Raw genomic sequence first — 9,041 nt, forward strand, 5'->3', positions numbered from 1 at the left:
CTGATACATTGATATATAGGAAGATACTTATACCATGTTGGGACAGTTATAATAGTCTAACTGTCCGACCAGACTCTTATCTAATATGACTTAAGTTATCTTAATAGTCATTTTTACATTATATGCTTATTCGACTCGACTCCGCTGGTTGACTAGCCCTTCCAATAGATACATATAGTCTTGCTTTGGTTATAAACTAATAAATTGAGGTGAGAAGTGGATAAATTAATTTCTTGCTTATGTACAAGAACTTGCATATTTTTTGGTGCATAGTAACAACCAGTAAGTCTACACATTTACAATTTTACTCTTACATAAGTGCCGAAGAAAACATAAATAATGGCCGGATATAACTCTAGATAAGTATAATTATTTACATCTTATTCATATCCATTTTGTATGCAAAGACTTATTCTCGGTAAATATATTTATTTACATCTTATTCATATCCATTTTTTATACAAAGACTTATAAGTATATTTATTTACATCTTATTCATATCCATTTTTTATGCAAAAACTTATTTAAATTATGGTGGAAATTAATTTATTGTAAATATGTTATTTACCTTATGAACTATTTTCAAGGGTTTATTGCAAGCATATCCATAGACATAGATATGTGAGGTAATTATCCACATGTCATTGTATTATGCAAAGACTACAATAAGAACTTTACAAAATAGTCTTTTAATAAAATTGAAAAAATATATTTATTAGTTGCATTTCTCAATGCTAAACTAATAGTGGTCAACAAGCAAAACAATTATAGTCTTGCCTTAGTAGGGACTAATAAGAATCAAAACACTTCATCTAAATTATAACTTTATTTAAAATTATTATTATTTTTATTAAAGATAAAAAAAATTAATATATAAATTAAAAATATTTACATTTAAAAAATAACATGTAACAAGATTCTTAACTATGGTTATTCACCTCCATTTTATCATGGAGATTCTTAATCTCTAAATGGGTTTTGTTACAATATCATGGGTCAATACGACTCATCAATAGCAACAGCCTAAAAATCATAACTTGTTTTATATCACATTTGTTAGAATGACATATTTTTAATTGATAAATTTAATTAAAAGGGAAAAAAAAACATAACTACTTTGGAAATATATCTTATTCCTTAATTTGTGTAAATTTGTGTATATTAGTAGGAATATTCTAGAATATTCTATGAAAGTCAAATCCCTACCCACTTAATAATTATTGATAATTAAATTGAAATTCTAAATATCCTATTCGAGAATAAACATACATATCCACATAATAAACATTAACTATGATATAAATTCAAATATCCTTAACTTTTTAAATATTTATGTGATTATGAATGAATAAAGATTAACCATAATACAAAACACTCTAATAACTTTTTGAGGGACTATAATTGTCAAGAGGTGCTCTCCATTTTCATATAGAAGAAATGTTGATATTGTCATATACCGTTGTCATGTCCTATTATATTATGTAAACATTTTGACTCAGTGAAATTACATAAAACTAAAAATTTAATTAATTAATTAATAATAATAAAAAAATATTTTCACTCAATCAAATTAAAAACTCAAAATTTACTCGACAATATTTTTTTGATAAATCTTATGGATAAAGCAACGTTAAATTTACTCAACAATATTTTTTGATAAATCTTATGGATAAAGCAACGTTAACCACGATACAAACTTTTTGTTAAAACGACACTTTTCAGTAACTATACGGTGATTAAGAGTCGCCGCCATGGGTGTCTGTTATATGACATACAAAACCCTAACTCGCTAGGGTCCAACGCAGCTGTCTTGAACAATCTACAAAGATAGGCAGGATGACTTTTGGGGGAAGGAAAGTAAAAAAAGTAATAATATGCCTTCCAACATCTTCCACAGGACTGGGAAGAGAACCCAACGACCGATCCAACAATTTCGTTCACGCGGAATTGCGGGACCCGCCTTTTGCCGCGGTTTCTACTTTTGTTTTAATTGCAGTCTCCGCGTTGATGGTGACAGGTTAACGCGTCTTGGGCATCTCCGCCGGCGTCTCCTGTGACCTCGGACCGATGCCTCGTCCACTCACTCCAACAACTTATCCTTCTGGGCGGCTGTGTGAATGAATTCAAGCGCATGGGCAGCAGCCAAGCCTTGAAATCATGGCCGATAATAGCAGTGAACATTGAAGTTCGGCCGCCAAGAGTCAACTCCGAGGTTACGTTGTGGGCTGTAGTCAATTAGTTCGTTATGTCCGTATTATATAGAGGAATAGTGTGATTTCTGACCATGGGGTTCGGGGATTCAGATTTGGTTGCGAAAATCCAAGGATTTTTCGGCTCTCCGTCGGATCATGGCACGGTGGGCTTAATTCTGAGGACACTCTTTCTGTACGGGCTTTTGCTTTCGCTGTTCAGGTATTTTTTACCCAAGAAGTTTAAGCTCTGGTTCGTCGCCAAGCCCTTTGTGAAAATAGCGGAGAATTCTGCCGCCGAGAGGGAAATTTCCGGGAACGCTGTCGGGCGAGAGGAACTGAGGAGGGTTTTCTCGACCTTTGATAAAAACGGCGACGGCCTGATCTGCAAACAGGAGATGAGAGAGTCTTTTGAAAAGCTCAGGCTTTGCGTTGGCGAAGAGGAATTGCTGCACACGATTCGAACCGTGGACGTCAATGGCGACGGGTACGTGGATTTCGAGGAGTTCGTGACGTTGTATGAATCGATGAACTGTAGAGGAGGAGGTGAAGAAAAAAAAGAAACGAAGGGCGCGGATCAGGAAGACGCGGATCTGGCCGAGGCTTTCGGCGTTTTCGACGAGAATGGCGACGGTTTGATAACGGTGGAAGAGCTCCAGGCTGTGCTCAAGTCGCTGGGTCTCAAGGAAGGCCGAGCGATTGGGGAGTGCAAGAAGATGATACAGAAAGTTGATAAAGATGGCGATGGGATGGTCAATTATTTGGAGTTTAAGGAAATGATGAGTGCAGGGTTTGGAAGATCCGAGCGAAATGGATTTTCTTGAGAGTTTTTGGTTTAGGGTTTTGTAACGTCATACTCTTTCTGCTTTCTGCAAGGTGCTACTTAGAAAGCAGGGAACCAGATATTCTTCTGCAGCTGGTTGTAAAATTTTAGTTCACGGAACTAACTGTACATTAGCTTAGTTCACTGTCATGACTGTGTTTGCTTTGTACTTAGTGGGGAGAGATTTGCTTGGTACTTGGTAGTTTGTGAGAAAACTTGAAAAAGATTTGTGTACAAATTTGTGAGATATGGGGAGACATGCTTGATGGCTTGTGGGAAAACTTGTAAAAGATTGTGTACAAATTTGTGAGATATTATTGAAGGATTTTCTGTTGAACCTGTGTGTGGGTATTATTAATAAAAACGGAGTTTCATGTAATTGTTTTTAATCTTCTGAATTATCTTCAGAATCTTCTCTGTTTGAGGACAATGAAAGTAGCAGTATGATGCCCTTTTTTTTCTTCAATGATGCTTGAATCTGATGCAATATTTATCATACTCTTAACATATAACAGAGATTAAATACTTTGTCACTGGAGAGGTTTCTGGTTCTGAGATTTATTTCATTTTGTATTTTACTCATTAAATCAAGATATAATGAAGAACCATAGCACAGCTGTCTTCAGCATTATTCGCACTATAACTAATAACTATCGAAAAATTATGTGCCTTAATTTATATGGAGTTGAGTTAGCATTCATTGTGATATTTGATATTTAATTGATATTATGCAAACCCTAAGTCATGAGCTGAGCTGTACTTCTATCTATCTCAATATATAGAGGTGATTAATAGGAAGTAGTTTAATCTTAATTTATATGAGGTGATTAATAAGAAGTTAGTTTAATCTTAATTTATATGAGGTGATTAATAAGAAGTTAGTTTAATCTTAATTTATATGGAGTTGAGTTAGTACTCATTGTGATATTTGATATTGAATTGATATGATGCAAACCCTAAGTCATGAGCTGAGCTGTACTTCTACCTGAATATATTGAGGTGATTAATAAGAAGTTAGAGGTGATTAATAAGAATTTTGGTTAAAAATTTTTGAGTTAAAATTAAAATTAATTAGGTAGAATTGAATAGTTGTTTGTGTAAAGGTTAGGTCGAATTGTAGTTAGAATATTGAATGAGGGTATAGTATTAATTTTTATTTTTAAAATTTATATTTAAGTAATATAAAGTTAGTATTTATTTATTTATTTATAATTATGTTATTGTGGAATTGGGTTTTATAATTTTAATTTAATTATTAATAGTTATTAGATGGAGAGATTGAACTTTCATAAAATGTTTTAGATAATATACACAAATAAGGTTGAAATTCATTTTTATAGCTAAGCATTTTTTATCTTTTTATTTAAATTCATTAATCAAATAAATGTAATATGGCACTTTGAAATCAGTTATGGTTTTTTGGCCACGTGATTTTGATAAACCATGTTATTTACCTATAGTATTGTGACAAAGTCTATTTATAAATTAAGAATCTCCATAATAAAAGGAAGGTGAATCTATGTGATTAAAAATCTTGTTACATTTATATATATGTTTAACTTATATATTAAATTTTTTTATCATAAATAATAATAATTTTAAATAAAGTGATGATTTAGTTAATTTTTATCATTTTTTAAGTTTAGCAACTTGAGATTTATAATTAAGTGTTTTGATGCTTGTTATGGAAAGAAGTTTATTTAGTATACTATTCTATTTATAAAATCTTAGTAAGTATTATACTTCTATAAACCATGTATTTATGTATTTTTTGTTAATCATATGTTTAAGTATATTTATAAATTGTTTATAAAAAAATTAACAAGTATTAGGTGAATGCATGAATATGGGTTACATTTTTGGGTGAAATGTGGCTATGAAATTTCAAAATGTTTTACTCTTTTATCGAACTGAAGCCTGCAAAATTATTCATGTAAGCATTGTGAATTTTGATTCGGAGTAAAGAGACAATTTGTGGAGAATTGATATTTTTTGCAAAAACAATATGTCAATTTTCCATTAAATGAAATGTTTGTCCTTGCAAAATTTTGCACATATTAAGAGATATGTGTGTTTGAGTCCCAAAAATTAGTCTAAAATGTGTAATTAAAAAAAATATATGTGTGAGCATGGTCTACACGGAGAGAACTAAGTTTTTCATATTTTTTTTAATGCAAAGTTATATTTTTTATTATTTTTTGAAGTTGGCAAAGTAAAATTTCAATAGCATTTTGTAGACACATGTTGGTGTAAGGTTTTTTTGAGTTGTTTGAATAAATTGAAAAACCAAGAGTACCCTTTTGAAGAGGACTTGTAAACTAAGATAGTAATATTTTTTGAATTTTTTGTTGTTATGTATATTTTATGTCATTGATTTTTTATTTAGCCTCTTTAAAATTGTCCAAAAAAATTTCAAGCATTATGATCAAAAGAAATTAGATGAAAATATCATATGAATTCGAAAATGTCAAACTCATATGCCATTGGATAGAGGATTCCTTCATGAATCCAACATGATCAACTCTAGCACTTAAGGACAGATTTTTCCCTAAGTTTGCTAGGGTACAAAATGGTGTTGCAGGAAAAATTGCAGAAGGGGTGCTAAAACCGTGGTTTTTATGAGCTCAAAAGCTTGGTCGAGCAATTAAAACATTCGATCGAGTGCTTATAATGCTTGATCAAGCGCTTAAATTTTAAATTCAAATAACTAACCCTCAATTGAGCCATTTACATGGTTAACCAGGGGCTGGATTCTGTAAAAAAAATTCAAATCATTATGTGAATCCCATAATCTATATTTTTGAATTAATAAGATCTAAAATTTAATCCATTATTAATTTAACCAAGTTGATACGATATTATTTTACTAAAGAATGAGAATTCAACTCGATCTAGGTTATGAACAACATTAGATTTTTTTTATGTTATTGAGCCAAGAGGCCCATTCTACAACCTAGTATGGGGGCAATGTGTAAGTATGTATGCATGTGCTCAAAATATACCTTATCATATACCTTGAATGTGAATGGATCGTAAATTTACCTTCCACAAGTTTTTACCACATTAAAACTATAAAATTCATTATAATGTTTGTTATCATGTCATGTAGAAACCTTATCAAATCTAATATTAATATTAATATTATTAAATTGATTAATTTTGGATTAATATAATATTAACTTTAAGATACTATAAAATTTGTTATATTATAATATATTAGGATATATATTAGCTCCAAATATATATGAGAGGGAAGAACAAAGACCTAGAGTGATAGAGATGGAGACATAAAGTGAGTGACAAGGGAGAGATGGAGATAAAGTGAGGGAGAGAGAAGAGGAGTGAAGAAAGAGAGAAGGAAAGGAGAGAGAGAGAGGGAGAGAAGGATGAGAGAGAGGGGGAGAAAAGGGTAAGAGAGAGAGGGACACAAAGATGGAGAGAGGGAGAGGAGGAGAGAGGGGAGGAGAAAGAGAGGGGGAGAGAGATGGAGTTGGAGGAAAGATAAGGAGGGAAGAAGAAAGACATTTAGAGAGAAAGGTGGAGAGATAGAGAGGGAGTGACAAGGAAGAGATGGAGAGAGACTTTGTATGTTTGAGGGTGAGATAGAAAGACAAAGAAGGAGAGATGGGGAGAAGGGGCAGAGAGAATGAGGGAGGGAGGGAGATAGTGATAGTGTTGGAGGATGAAGAGAGAGAGAGAGATGAGGGGGGGAGACAGAGGGACGTGGGAGAGAAAGGGAGAGAGATGAAGGAAGAGATAAAGAACTTGAGAGGGAGGGAGAGAAAGAGATGTTGTTGGAGGGGGAGAGAGAGGGAGATAAGAAGAAATACATAGAGAGAGAAAGGTGATGAGAGAGGGGGGGGGAGTGACAAGGGAGATGAAGAGAGAGGAAGAGAGGAGAGTAAGAGGGAAGAGAGATAAAAGGGAGAGAGAGGGAGAGAAGGGGAAGAGAGAGAGAGAGGGAGGGAGAGAAGGGGAAGAGAGGGAGGGAGGGAGAGAGAGTGAGAGAGAGGGAGACATAGATAGATATGGAAAAATAGTGTGTATGTTTGTGGGGTGATGTAGAGAGACAAAGAAGGAGATACAAAGGGAAATAGAGATATAGATGGAAGGGGGAGAGAGGGAAGAAGAGAGAGATAGAGAGAGGTAGGGAAGGAGAGATAGATAGATATGAAGAGAGAGAGTGTGTGTGCATTTGGGGGGATGAGATAGAGAGACAAAGAAGGGGAGATGGAGGGAGATATAGATATAGATGGGAGGGAGAGAGAAAGGGAAGAAAATTTCTTGCATTAGATGCATTGATTTCAATGTAGATGCTGATTTCTAATCCTATTTGATTTCTTGCATTAGATGCATTGATTTATCTGTAAATGTTGATTTCTAATTCTATTTTATTGCTTGCATTAGATGCATTGGTTTCATTAACTTAGATGTTAGTTTATAATCCTCTTTGATTGCTTGCATTAGATGCATGATTTTAGCGTAGATTTTGATTCCTAATCCTATTTGATTACTAGCACTAGATGCATTGATTTCAATGTAGATGTTGATTTCTAATCCTATTTGATTGCTTGCATTAGATGCATTGATTTTATTGTAGATGTTTATTTCTAATCCTATTTGATTGTTTGCATTAGATGCATTAATTTTAGTGTAGATGTTGATTTATCATCATATTTGATTGCTTGCATTAGATGCATTGATTTCAGTGATAATGTTGATTTCTGATTGATGTAATTAGATGTATGGTATACATTAATTTCAAGGTAATTACATTAATATTGTGCATTGATTTCAGTGTAACCACAAAAAAATTATTGACAACATGCATTGATTTCTATGTTATAGTAATTCAACCATAAATAAAATACTTAAATTCTCATCTTCAAATAAAATGTTCACTTAATTGAAATGTTTGCTTCTTGAAATTGTAAACTATTTGTAACTAACTACATTATTATTATTCTAATTTTCCATGCTTCATATTGGATTGTAAAAAGTACAACAAATAGAACATATTATATATATATATATATATATATATATATATATATATATATATATATATATATATATATATCTAAAACCTCAAATGCAATAAAATTGAATAAAACTTATTTGTAACTTTTATATCTCCACATTTTTAAAAATTGAATAAAACTTATTTGAATCATAAAGAATTGATTGAAATACCTGGATAGTTAAGTAAATTTAGGAGAGTTGATAACATTATATAAAATTATAGAAATTTTATCATTTATTGTTTTCGATCTATATTAAATTCCAATATGATTGACTTATATCATGTTATGACTAAGCTCTTGTAGATAATCTCAAAAGAAATAATATTGAATAAAACTTATTTCAATCCTATTTGTGTTTTTTAATTGAACCTTGAGATTTAAGAAATTGATTGAAATACTTAAAAAAGTTGACCATGCAATGGTATATGGGCGGGTCACAAAAATTTTCTTATATAGATTTTTTATTATAATATGGATGCCTTTAGAATTCAAATAATTTATTCTTTCCCTGATTGGGGTGTCTAATGCCAAGGAAGTGGAGGTACAATTGATGATGCATGGGCTATGAGAGTGGGAACAACAAAAGGACAAGAAGGTAGAGGATTTGCCTCCCGCGTTGTGTATCCAACTATGTTAATTACGTATGCACCTGTGTGTGATATGGTAGCATGGGGAAGATAGTGGAAATTTGGAAACTTAATGCAGAAGGTGGTGAGAGACTTGAATTATTATGAGAATGCAAGAACGATGATAGCATGTTTAGTGGCAAGTGTTATCTTTTCGTGGGTGGGTGCTAGGCTTTCAGAGGAGGCAGAGTGGTGGCGTAGGTTGAGGCACTGGAAATTTCGAGGGGTGTGGTGTCAATGGGCATCTAGTTCGCCACTTGGGGGAGGTAAGTGGGTCTGACTTGTGATCTATGTCCTTTTTCACAGGTCTTGGCCTGAACATTGAGCGGGCAGGTTTGGCCTCCACTCTTTTCACTTTTGGGACAATGGTTTGCACTTT

At 32.7% G+C, this 9,041-nt stretch overlaps 1 pseudogene; it reads left to right on the forward strand.

Annotated features, from left to right (window-relative positions):
- The first annotated feature begins 2,023 nt into the window (after positions 1-2,023).
- Positions 2,024-3,401, forward strand: LOC149197347 (calmodulin-like protein 3 pseudogene; annotated as a pseudogene).
- The last annotated feature ends 5,640 nt before the right edge of the window (positions 3,402-9,041 follow it).

The sequence above is a fragment of the Pinus tabuliformis genome, chromosome 2_2 (assembly GCF_031772625.1).
Source record: "Pinus tabuliformis cultivar Carrire ecotype Pingquan chromosome 2_2, CPIR1, whole genome shotgun sequence".
NCBI classification, from domain to species: domain Eukaryota; kingdom Viridiplantae; phylum Streptophyta; class Pinopsida; order Pinales; family Pinaceae; genus Pinus; species Pinus tabuliformis.